This window comes from Lagenorhynchus albirostris, chromosome 15 (assembly GCF_949774975.1).
Source record: "Lagenorhynchus albirostris chromosome 15, mLagAlb1.1, whole genome shotgun sequence".
Classification (NCBI taxonomy): Eukaryota; Metazoa; Chordata; class Mammalia; order Artiodactyla; family Delphinidae; genus Lagenorhynchus; species Lagenorhynchus albirostris.
The window spans coordinates 26,277,855-26,291,766 of NC_083109.1; the positions used below are offsets into that span (position 1 = coordinate 26,277,855).

The following is a 13,912-nucleotide window of genomic DNA, read 5'->3' on the forward strand; positions in this document are numbered from 1 at the left end:
GTCCCCTGCATTGAGAGCACGGAGTCTTAGCCACTGGACCACCAGGGAAGTCCCTCAAGTAGCAGTTTTTAAACACAGTATTTTAACTATGTACACTTGCGCTTAAGAAATAAATGAACTATAAACAAATATTGAGCTCTAGTTAGATTTTTCATAGGAGAATAGGTTGGCAATTCTTAAAGTATTAAATGTTTATTCTAGACCTGAGCAAATAACTAGATACAAAGTAGATAAAGTAGGGAGCCAAACCTAAACGTAAGAGCCAAATATATACAGCTTCTATAGAAGAAAATGTAATAAAATATTCATTGGAAAGGAAAGATTTCTAAAAACACTAACTATATACTTTCATTAAATTTTTTAAATGGACTTTCTCAAAATTGAAAATTTCTAATTAAAGACAGCTTAATATAAATGAAAAGGCGGGGACTTCCCTGGCAGTGCAGTGGTTAGGACTTGGTGCTTTCATTGCTGTGGCCCTGCGTTTGATCCCTGGTAGGGGAACTAAGACCCCGAAAGCCACGTGGCACGGTCAAAAAAAAAAGAAAGATCTTAAAAAAAAAAAAAAATTGAAAAGGCAGCCTACAGATTGGTAAAAATATCTGCAATACATATATCTGACAAAGGACTTGAATCCAGGGTATATTTTTTTTAAAATCTACAAATGGAAACCAAAATGACTATACTTCAATTTAAAAATAAAAGGGGAAGGGCTGTTATTTTCTTCCTCCCATTAGGTGTGTGTACGAGAAATGTGGGGAAAGGAGCCCCAGTGGCCAAGAGTAGGATGTTAGAGCCTGAGTGGGGAACAGAGGGTATTCACATTTGAGGGCAGCATGGTGTGGGAATGAGAGCTAAAAAAGGGTGAAATTCCCAAACAAGGAATGACAAGGGGCAGAGTATCAAAGCCCAAGTTGGGTGAGGACGGCGCTTATACGAGATGGCAGCCTGGTGCAGGGGATCAGAGTCTGAGCAGGCGAGGCCATCATCCATGGGGGCCAACCTAGCAGAGGGTGTTGGAATTCAAGAGGCGTCAAGAGGGCATCTTCATGAGGGAAAGGCAGCAACACTGATGGGAGAGATTAGTTATATAAGAGAGTGGGAAAATTAAACAAGTAAATATATTAAGAGATACGCTAGATATATAGAGATAACAGGAAAAATAGGAGTTGGATTTCTTACTGCTGGAGAAATGAGTTACAAATATGGAAATGGAGGGATTTCCCTGGTGGTCCAGTGGGTACGACTCTGTGCTCCCAATGCAGGGAGCCCGGATTCGATACCCAGTTGGGAAACTAGATCCCGCAGGCATGACGCAACTAACAGTTCGCATGCTGCAACTAAGAAGTCCTCACGCCACAACTAAAAATCCCGCATGCCTCAATGAAGATCCCTCGTGCCACAACTAAGACCCAGCACAGCCAAAATAAATAAATAAAAATAAATGAATGCTAAAAAAATATGGAGGACTTCCCTGGTGGCACAGTGGTTAAGAATCTGCCTGCCAATGCAGGGGACACGGGTTTGAGCCCTGGTCCGGGAAGATTACCACACACTGTGGAGCAACTAAGCCTGTGTGCCACAACTACTGAGCCTGCGCTCTAGAGCCTGTGAGCCACAACTACTGAAGCCCGCTCGCCTACAGCCCATGCTCTGCAACAAGAGAAGCCACCGCAATGAGAAGCCCATGTACCACAACAAAGAGTAGCCCCCACTCGCTGCAGCTAGAGAAAGCCTGTGTGCAGCAACAAAGACCCAACGCAGCCAAAAATAAATAAATAAATAGATTTTTTTAAATGTTTAATTAAAAAAATTTTTTTAAATATGGAAAGGCAGAAAAGTAGAATGAACCCTCTGGGCTTACATTAGAATTTGTGTTATTAGTGTAAACTTATGGTTTTCAATATATTTAGATAAAACTACACATAAATATAGATATAAGGGCATGTATGTATATAAGTGCATATATGTATATGTATGTAAATACACTCAAATATTCCTTAGCTGCTTCTGAGAGGAACTGGGATCAGCAACACCCCAATAACATCAAGCATATCTAAAACCTAGATCCTGGCTTCTAAATGCCACTACACATTAAAAGAACCAGGGCTCTGTGGACAAATGCTAATAATAAGGGCTAAGGCAGGGAAATTACACAGTGAGCCTAGATCATCTTTTGCCAGAAAGAAGACAGAACTCCAGGAATGATGGGAATATGTCAAAGGGACACATAAGTCATACTGACAAAATTCCCACCAGCCAAATCAGGGACAATTTGAACATCTAAATAAGTAATAATAACAGATTATAACACACTGAGTAAAACAGAAAACCATGATTTCATATCGATATATAAACAACCCAAAATTTAGAAGAAAGGGATATCACAGAGCTTAAAAGCCCCTCCCACAAAACAGTTATTAAAAGGGGGGAAAAGAGGAGTTTTACAGTGATGAAGTCTGGCAGATGCTCCTTAACCAAGTGATAAAAGTAGACAGCATTAGTAACAGGACAAGTAGAAATAATGAGCCAACTGACAAGATGCACTAAGAAGCATCACTTCTCTGCTAATACCTGACACAGATGCATAACTTGAATCGAATCATGAGAAAACCTAAGAAAACCCAAAATGAACAACATTTTATGAAGTAACTATGAAATAATCTTCAAAAGAGTCAAGGTCATGAAAGTCAAGGAAAGACGAAGGAACTGTTCTGGACTGAAGGAGACCAACTCCTTATACCAACTACATACAACATGTAATTCTGCCTTTTTTTTTTTTCTATCTTGGCCGCATCACACAGCATGTTTGGATTGTTACCAGTTTGGGGCTCTTAGTTCCCCCACCAGGGATTGTACCCACGCCTCCTGCATTGGAAGCACAGAGTCTTAACCACTGGACCACCAGGGAAGTCCCACAACATGTAATTCTGAACCAGATCCTTTAGGCATAAAGGATATTACAGGGACAATTAACAAAACTTACATGGAATCGGAAGATTAGATGGCAAAAATGATTCAATGTAATTTTCTGAATTTGATACATGTATTATGGAAATGTAGCAGATGTCCTTAATTGTAACACATATACACTAAAGTATTAAGGTATTGTAACAAGGCCCTAAAATGGTTCAGGAAAAGAGATCTTTTTTGCATTGTATTTAAGACTTTTCTGAAAGTTTAATCACTGTTAAAAACTAAATATAAATTATTTTTTAAATGGGCAAAATAGACAATTCACATACGAAGATGATACAAATGGCCAATAAGTACATGAGAAGGTACTCATCATCATTTATCATGAGAAATATCAATTAAAACAATGAGATATGTATAAAAAAAGCAACCATGTATTTATTAAAGCTGGATAATTTTTAACAAAATTCAATACACATTCATGATAAAAACTTTCAGCAAACTAGGAATAGAACTTCCTCAACTCAATGAAGAGCATATACAAAATATCTACAGCTAACATCATAGTAATAGTAAAAGACTGAATGTTTTCCCACTAAGATTGAGAAGAAGGCAAGGATGTCCACACTCACCTCTCCTATTCAACACAATCCCTGAAATCCTAGCCTGTGAAATCAGTCAAGAAAAGGAAATAAAAGGCACATACAACAGAAAGAACATGTGAAATTGGTCCTATTCATGGATAACATGATAATCTACATAGAAAATCCCAAGTCATCTAAAGGAAAAACTCCTAGAACAAGTGAGTTTATCACATTCATAGGACAGAGGTCAACATAAAAAAAAAAAAAATCAGTACTATCTATATGCTAGCAATCAACAATTAGAAACCAAAAGTAAAAACACAATACCATTTACAATAGCTTGTCCAAAAATTAAATATTAAGGTATAGATCTAACAAAACATGTATAGACTCTCTATGCTAAAAACCAAAAACTGCTGATGAAAATACCAAAAACAATCTAAGTAAATGAAAAGTCATACCACCCATAAACTGGAAGACTCAACATAGTTAAGATGTCAATTCTCCCCAAACTGATCTACTGGTTTAATGTATTTACTACTAAAATCTCAACAAAGTATTTTGCAGATATAGTTAAGACAGTTCCATATGGAAAGGCAAAGTTATTATAATAGGTAAAACAATTCTGAAAAAGAATAAAGTTGGAGGAAGCACATCACCTAATTTTACAACTTATCATATGGGTATACAACAGTAATCAAGATAACATGGTACTGACAGAGGAAAAGCCGTATAGGTTAATGGAAGAGAGACCAAAAGCAGAACCTTTTAAAAATATGGCCAACTGATTTTTTACAGAGGTGTAAAAGCAATTTAAATGGTGTTGGAACAACTGACCATCCAGAGGCAAAAAAAGAAAAAGCCTTAACATAACCTTACACCTAATTAAAAAATTAACTCAAAAGAAATTGTAGACCTAAATGTAAAATATAAAACTTTTAGAAGAAAATATAAGGAAAAAATTTTCTATCATCTAGAGTTAGGCAGAGTTCTTAAGACATGATGCACAGAAACACAAAAACAGATCTATAAATTTTAAAAACTGATAAATTAGACTTCATCAAGATTCAAAACCTTTCCTCTGTAAAAGACACTCCTAAAAACATGAAAAGATAAGCCATACACTGGGAGAAAATATTTGCAAGTCACATATCCAACAAATTATCTAGAACACTTTACAGTCAACAATAAGAAAACAATCCAATTAGAAATTGGACAAAAGACATGAACATAAACTGCACCAAAAAAAAGATATTCAGATGCAACATAAGGGAAGAAATTCAGCATAATTAGCCATAAGGGAAATGCAAATTAAAGGCCATATGAGATTCTACTATGAATGGATAAAAGGAAAAATACCAACAATATCAAGTGCTAATGAGAAAGCAGAACAACTCACACATACATTGCTAGTGAGAACAAAAAATGGTACTACCAATCTGGAAAAGTGTGGCAGTCTCCTATAGAGTTAAACACGTATGTAGCAGCACAGGGAGGTCAGCTCAGTGCTCTGTGATGACCTAGATGGGTGGGATGGGGTGGGGGAGGTCCAAGACTGAGGAGAGGTACGTATACATATAGCTGATTCACTCCACTGTAGAGCAGAAACTAACACAACACTGTAAAAAGCAATTATACTCCAATTAAAAAAAAATAATAAAATAAACTGATGAGAACAATGAACACACACACACACACACACACACACACACACACACACACACACACACACACACACACACACACACACACACACAGCATATGACCTGGCAATTACACTCATAGATTTATCCCAAAGAAATAAAAATGTTTTCACACTGCAACCTGCATGCAAATTTTCACAGTAGTTTTATTTGTAACAGACCCAAACTGGTAACAATCCAAATGTTCTTCAGTATAAGAATGACTAAACAACCTATGATATGTCCATAAAGTGGAGTACTATCAAACAATAAAATGGAAGGGTGGATATACACAACAACTTCGGTAAACCTCAGGTGTTATGCTGAGTGAAAAAGCCAATCTCAAAAGGCTTTCTGTATGATTCTATTCCATTCTGGAAAAGATAAAATTATACTAAGGCCATCCTAGACATCAAGTATATTAGTTTTCTACTGTTGTTTAACAAACTGTCACAAACTTAGTAGTTTAAAACAACACACATTTATTATCTCAATTTTCAGGGGTAAGGAATCTGGGCATGGTTTAGCTGGGTTCTCTGTTCAGGGGCTCATAAGTTTCAAATTGAGGTGTCCACCAAGCTTTTTTTTCTGGAGCTCAGTGTCCTTTTCCAAGATCATGTGGTTATTGGCAGAAAATTTCTTGTGGTGCAGAGTTAAGGTCACCTTCTTGCTGGCTGTCATCTGGATCTTTCACTCAGCTCCTAGGGACCTCTGCAGTTCTTGCCGTGTGGCCCTCTCACAATATAGCAGCTTACTTCTCCCATCTCTGACCTCCAGGTCCTCTTTTAAAGGGCTTCCCTGATTGGGTCAGGCCAACTCAAGATAATAGCTCTTTGAGGTAACTGACTAGAGATCTTAAATGCATCTATAAACTCTCTTCACCTTTGCCATATCCTATTGGTGAGAAACCAACTGCACATCTCACTCCCATGCCCAAGAAAGAGATTATAGAAAGGCATCAATTATTAGGATCTTTTTTTTTTTTTTTTTTTTGGCCGTGCCATGCAGCATGCAGGATCTTAGTTCCCCCACCAGGGCTCGAACCCACTCCCCCTGAAGTGGAATCACAGGCTTAACCGCTGGACCACCAGGGAAGTCCTAGGATCATTTTAGAAGTCTGCGTAACATATCCAGCCTCCAGCCATCCCTCCAGCTGACCACAGATACATGAAAGACCAAGCCCAGATAATCGGATAATCTGAACCAGACCAAACCAGAAACACAGCCCATTCAACCAATTCTCCCAAGGAACTGAGTTAAAGCACCACATTTGGGGATGACCTGTTACACAGCAAAGCTAACTGATACAAAATGCTATAATATTTAAACATACAGAATAATCAGGAGGTGCTCAAGGATTAGGCAGACATGTGTCTATCGATGGGGCCAGTAATTGCCAAAATAAAATGTACATACACACATATTTTTAACATCTTTTTTTTTTTTTTTTGGCCACACCACGTGGCTTGTGTGATCCTAGTTCCCCAAACAGGGACTGAACCCATGCCCTCAACAGTGAAAGCACAGAGTACTAACCACTGGACCACCAGGGAATTCCCCACATATATTTTTAATCCAAAGACAGAACACGAAATTAAGCTTTACCCATTTAGTATATGGAATGACACAGCTGCTCTTTCTCAATTCCTACATCACTCCTACATCATATTCAGTATTCTGAAATTCTTTTCAGCATGTTTCACATGCATAGTTAGGTAGATTAACAGACTATATCTAATTTTAACCAGGCTTACTAACATTACCATAAAGAAAAGGCAGTTTTGAGGTAATACTGTTAATGCAAGTACAAGGGACACTAAGAAAACAGAAGAGCTGACAATTTTATAGCAAGTATATAAACTCTTCATCAGGTATATTACACGATAAACTCAACAACAAGCAAATCATGCGAAAAAAAGATGTTAGCCCAAACATTCAAAATGAGATAAGACTAGTTGAAACATACCTTCTGCCATTTAATAATTTCACTCTAATGTTAACTATTTATTTTCAAAATATAGTGTAATTTTAAAATACTTTAAAATTTGTTTTAGGGTGTATTTCACAATGGACATATTATAAAAGAACATATGCTTAAGTCTAATAGTACATATATATGACGTATAAATAAACAAATATATACATATATACTGAGGATGTGAACTCAGTATTTTTTTAAAATTACTATTGGGGAAATAATTAAAAAAAGTGAATCCCACTGCTGTAGGCACTGAAAAGAAGTGCAGTGGCATTATCAGAGTTGTACTTTAGAATCATTCCAACAGTAATTGGAACACCACATTAGAGATGGAAAGAGTCTGAAAACTAGAGCACTAATTAAGAGACGAATGCAATAGTTAGGCCAGGGGTAATTATTGCCTGAGTAAGAATATTAGAACTGTAAGGAAAAAGACAGTTATGAGTATGAAGGAAGAATGAACGAAAAGAACACATATAGGCCATTTTTGTAAAAGAAAGAAAAGGAAATCTGAAAACATATATCGGTGTATCTTTATAAAAATAAACACAGGAAGGATAAACTCCACCTAACACAGCTTAAAAGCAAGACCCCAAGGGATACATTTCCAAGTAACTTTACCTGCATTTCAGAACAAAGCTCAAAAATATTAACATGGGGACTACCCTGGTGGAGCAGTGGTTAAGAGTCTGCCTGCCAATGCAGGGGTCACGGGTTCAAGCCCTGGTCCGGCAAGATTCCACATGCTGTAGAGCAACTAAGCCCGTGCGCCACAACTACTGAGTCTGTGCTCTAGAGCCCATGAGCCACAACTACTGAAGTCCGCACGTGCCTACAGCCCATGTTCCACAACAAGAGAAGCCACCACAATGAGAAGCCTGTGCACTGCAAGGAAGAGTAGCCCCTGCTCATCACAACTGGAGAAAGCCTGTGTGCATCAACGAAGACCCAACGCAGCCAAAAATAAATAAAACTTAAAAATATATATTAACATGAATACAAAAATATCCAGGACCCGAAGTTAAATTCACGTATGGTAACCAATAAAAAAATTATTAAGAATACAAACCAGAGAAATTTAACCCATAATGACAAGAAAAATAAATAGAAACAGACCCAAAAATGACACATGGTAGGACTACTGAAGACTCGACAAAAAGTTATTACAAGCAAACCTTGGAGATACTGTGAGTTTGGGTTCAGTTCCAGACCACTGCAATAAAGTGATTATCGCAATAAAGCAAATCACACCAAGTTTTTGGTTTCCCAATGCATGTAAGTTATGTTTACACTACACTGTAGTCTATTAAGTGAAAGATAGTGCTATGTCTAAAAAAACAATGTGCATACCTTAATTTTAAAAAGCTTTATTGGACTTCCCTGGTGGCACAGTGGTTAGGAATCTGCCTACCAATGCAGGGGGACATGGGTTCGATCCCTGGTCCGGGAGGATCCCGCATGCCTCGGAGCAACTGAGCCCACATGCCATAGCTGCTGAGCCTGCGGTCTGGAGCCCGCGAGACACAACTGCTGAGCCTGCATGCAACAACTGCTGAGGCCCGCACGCCTGGGGCCACTGCGGTGAGAGGCTCACGCACCACAGCGGGGAGTGGCCCCTGCTTGCCCCCACAGCAACAAAGACCCGGCGCAGCCAAAAATAATTAATTTAAGAAAATTGTTTAAAAAATAAATAAATAAAAATTAAAAAGCTTCATTGCTAAAAAATGCTAACCATCACCTAAGCCTTCATTGAGTCATGATCTTTTTGCTGGTGGAGGGTCTCACCTCAATGCTGATGGCTACTGACTGGTCAGGATGGTGGCTGTTGAAGACTGGGGTGGCCGTTGCAATTTCTTAAAATAAGACAATAAAATAAAATATGCCACATCAAATGACTCTTTCATGAATAATTTCTCCATAGCAGGTAATGCTATTTGACAGCATTTTACCCACAGTAGAACTTCTTTCAAAATTGGAGTTTGTCCTCTCAAACCCTGCCACTGCTTTATCAACGAAGTTTATGTAATATTCTGAATCCTTTGTTGTCATTTCAACAATCTTCACAGCATCTTTTCCAGGAGTAGACTCCACCTCAAGAAACCACTTTCTCTGTTCATCCACAAGAAGCAACTCTTCATCTGTTCCACTTTTATCATGAGACTGAAGCAATTCAATCCCATCTTCAGGCTCCACTTGTAATTCTAGCTGTCTTGCTATTTCCACCACGTCTGCAGTTTCTTCCTCCTCTAGACTCTTGAACCCTTCAAATTCATTCATGAGGGCTGGAATCAACTTCTTCCAAACTCCTGTTAATGTCGATATTTTGACCTCTTCCCATGAATCACGAATGTTCTTGATGGCATCTAGAATGGTGGGTCCTTCCCAGAAGGTTTGCAATTTAAAGTTGCCAGGATCCATTAGAGGAATAACTACCTATGGCAGCTATAGCCTTATAAAATGTATTCCTTAAATAATAAGATTTGAAAGTTGAAATGACTCCTTCATCCATGGCTACAGAATGGATGTTAGGCATGAAAACACTAATCATGTTCTACGTCTCCATCAGACCTCTTGGGTGACCAGGTGCATTCTCAATAAGCAGGAATATTTTGAAAGGAATCTTTTTTTCTGAGCAGTAGGTCTCAACAGCGGATTTAAAGTATTCAGTAAACCATGTTATAAACAGATGTGCTGTCATCCAGGCTTTGTTGATCCATTTCTAGAGCACAGGCAGAGTAGATTTAGCATAATTTTATAGGGCCCCAGGATTTTTGGAATGGTAAATGAGCACTGGTTTCAACTTAAAATCACTAGCTGCATTAGCCCCTAACAAGAGAGCTTGTCCTTTGAAGCTGGGTTTTGACTTTTCCTTTCTAGCTATGAAAGTCCTAGTTGGTGTCTTCTTCCAATCGAAGGTTGTTCTGTCTACACTGAAAATCTGTTGTTTACTGTAGCCATCTTCATTACTTATCTTAGCTAGATTTTCTGGATAACCTGCTACAGGTTTTACATCAGCACTTGCTGCTTTACCTTGCACTTTGATGTTACAGAGATGGGCTTCTCTTCTTAAACATCATCAACCAACTTCTGCTAGCTTCAGACTTCTCTTCTGCAGCTACCTCACCTCTCTCAGCCTTCACAGAATTAAAGAGAGTTGGGCTTTGCTCTGGATAAGGCTTTGGCTTAAAGGAAAGTTGCGGCTAGTTTAATCTTCTATCCAGACCACTCAGACTTTCTTCACATCAGCAATAAGGCTGTTTTGCTTTCTTATCATTCCTCTGTTCACTGAGGTAGCACTTTTAATTTCCTTCAAGAACTTTTCTTTTACATTCACAACTTGGCTAATTATTTGGCACAAGAGGTCTAGTTTTTGGGCTATCTTGGGCTTTGATGTGCCTTCCTCACTAAGCTTAATCATTTTTAGCTTTTGACTTAAAATGAGAAACATGAGACTTTTTCTTTCACTTGAACACTTAGAGGCCATTGTAGGATTACTAACTGGCCTAATTTCAATATTATAATGTCTCAGGGAATAGGGAGACACAAGGAGAAGGAAAGAGATGGGGGAACAACTAGTCAGTGGAACAGTCAGAACACACACAACACTTATCAATTAAGTTTGCTGTCTTATATGGGCACAGTTCATGGCACCCCAAAACAATTACAATAGTGATATCAAAGATCACTACAACAAACATAATAACAGCAATGAGAAAGTTTAACATATTGTGAGAATTACCAAAATGTGACACAGAAACATGATGTGAGCAAATGCTGTTGGAAAAATGATGCCAACAGACTTGCTTGACGCAGGGTTGTCATAAAACTTCAATTTGTTTAAAAAAAAAGAAAAGCAACTTCTGCAAAGGACAATAAAGCAAAGCGCAAGGTATGCCTCTATAACTGTATTTCATGTGTTGAACACTGAGCACATTAAGCAGAGACATGTAAGACATAAACAACACCCAAAGGGACCTAACACTACAGAAAAAAAGATCAGTGACCATGAAGATGTACCAACAGAAACTACCCAGAACAAATAAAAGTAAAAAGACTGGAAAAAATATGAATAGCACATCAATAAGTTTGGGAACAACCTCAAGTGGCCAAACATATATGTAATTATAGTCCCGAAAGGTGGAAGGGAGATATAAGAGAAAAATATTTGAAGAAATGATGGCAGAATATTTATCAAATTTGATCCGAGAAACGTAACAAAACCCAGGCAACAAGAAACATGAAACAAACCACATTAAGGCACATCATAATGAAACTGCTGAAAGGCAGTGATGAAAAGAAAATCTTGGGAATTCCCTGGTGGTCCAGTGGTTAGGACTCCATGCTTTCACTGCTGTGGGCCTGGGTTCCATCCCTGGTCAGGGAACTAAGATCCCTGCTAGCTGCACCACACAGTCAGAAAAAAAAAAAGAAAGAAAAAAGAGAAATCTTAAAATTAACAAAAAGGAGGAGAAAAGAACATAACTTACTTAGGAACAAAGATTACAGTAACAGCAGACATCTGATCAAGAATAATACAAGCCAGAAACTGTGGAGCAAGATCTTTAAAGTACAGAAAGAAAAAACTTATCAACCTAGAATTCTGTACCAAATGAAAATATCCTTTAGGAAAGAAGGAGAAATAATTTTTCAGACACACAAATGCTTTAAAATACCAACACCAGCAGACCAGCACTACAAGAAATATTAAAGAAAGTCATTCTGGCAGAATGAAAATAATACCAGATAGACAATGACAAGTACCAGACATGGAAAACATGTAGGTAAAAATGACTTTTTCTTATTTTTTAAATCTCTCAAAAAGATTCTCAAAAAGACTGTTTAAATGAAAAATAATAACAATGTACTATGGAGTTTATAACATCTGTGGAACTGAAGTGTATGACAACAGCAGCACAAAGACTGGGGGGTGGTGGTGAGTGAAAGTATACTGCTATAAGGTTCTTAAATACAGGTAAAGTGGTATAATATTACTTGAAGGCAAACTGTGATGTTAAATATCTATACGATAAGTACTAATGTAACCACTAAAACAAAATTTAAAAGTTCAGGGATTTCCCTGGTGGCACAGTGGTTAAGAATCTGCCTGCCAATTCAGGGAACACAGGTTCGATCCTTGATCTGGGAAGATCCCACATGCCTCGGAGCAACTAAGCCCGTGCGCCACAGCTACTGAGCCTGCACTCTAGAGCCTGAGAGCCACAACTACTGAATCCCACGAGCCTAGAGCCCATGCTCTGCAACGAGAAGCCTGCACACCACAATGAAGAGCAGCCACCAATCACCGCAGCTAGAGAGAGCCTGCGTGCAGCAACGAAGACCCAATGCAGCCAAAAATAAATAAACTATTTTTTTTAAAAAAAGTTCAACTAAGAGACAAAGGGGAATTTAAAATATATATTTTTAAAATCCGTAATGAAAAGAAGGCATAAAAAGAAGAAAAAAAGGAACAAAGAAGAGATGGCACAAACAGAAAACAACTAACAAGATGGTAGATTTAAACTCTATAATGTCAGTAATCACACTAAATGTAAATGGTCTACACATCCCAACAAAAAGGCAGAGAAAAACTGGATAAAAGCAAGACACAATTATATGATGCCTGCAAAAACAAACAAACCAAAATACCCACCTGAAATACAAAGACACAGGCTATACTACCCAAAGTAATCTACAGATTCAATGCAATCCCTATCAAATCACCAATGGCATTTTTCACACAACTAGAACAAAAAATCTTAAAATCTGTATGGAGACACAAAAGACCCCGAACAGCCAAAGCAATCTTGAGGAACAAAAATGGAGCTAGCGGAATCAGGCTTCCTGACTTCAGACTGTACCACAAAGCTACAGTAATCAAGATAGTATGCTACTGGCACAAAAACAGACATACAGATCAATGGAACAGGATAGAAAGCCAGAGATAAACCCATGCACCTCGTCACCTAATCTATGACAGAGGAGATCGGAATATACAATGGAGCAAAGATAGCCTCTTCAATAAGTGGTGCCGGGAAACCATGTGAAAGAATGAAATCAAAACACTCGCTAACACCATACTCAAAAATAAACTCAAAATGGATTAAAGACCTAAATGTAAGGCCAGACACTATCAAACTCTTAGAGGAAAACATAGGTAGAACACTTTTTGACATAAATCGCAGCAAGATCTTTTTTGATCCACCTCCTAGAGTAATGAGAATAAAAACAAAAATAAACAAATGGGACCTAATGAAACTTAAAAGGTTTTGCACAACAAAGGAAACCATAAACAAGACGCAAACACAACCCTCAAAATGGGAGAAAATATTTGCAAATGAAGCAACTGACAAAGGATTAATCTCCAAAATATACAAACAGCTCATGCAGTTCAATATCAAAAAAGCAAACAACCCAATCAAAAAAATGGGTGGAAGACCTAAATAGACATTTCTCCAAAGAAGACATAAAGATGGCCAACAAACACATGGAAAGAGGCTCAACATCACTAATTATTAGAGAAAAGCAAATGAAAACTACAATGAGGTATCACCTCACACCGGTCAAAATGGCCATCATCAAAAAATCTACAAACAATAAATGCTGGAGAGGGTGTGGAGAAAAGGGAACCCTCATGCATTGTTGGTGGGAATATAAATTGATACAGCCACTATGGAGAACAGTATGGAAATTCCTTAAAAATCTAAAAATAGAACTACTGTCTGACCCAGCAACCCACTACTGGGCACATACCC

The 13,912-nt window shown here is 38.0% G+C and overlaps 1 protein-coding gene and 1 pseudogene across 1 annotated transcript in view; both read right to left on the minus strand.

The window, feature by feature from the left end:
- ASXL1 (ASXL transcriptional regulator 1) overlaps positions 1 to 13,912 on the minus strand; it is a 67,300-nt gene that overhangs the window by 22,261 nt on the left and 31,127 nt on the right. The window lies entirely within an intron of this gene.
- LOC132505489 (tigger transposable element-derived protein 1-like) lies at positions 8,915 to 10,644 on the minus strand (annotated as a pseudogene).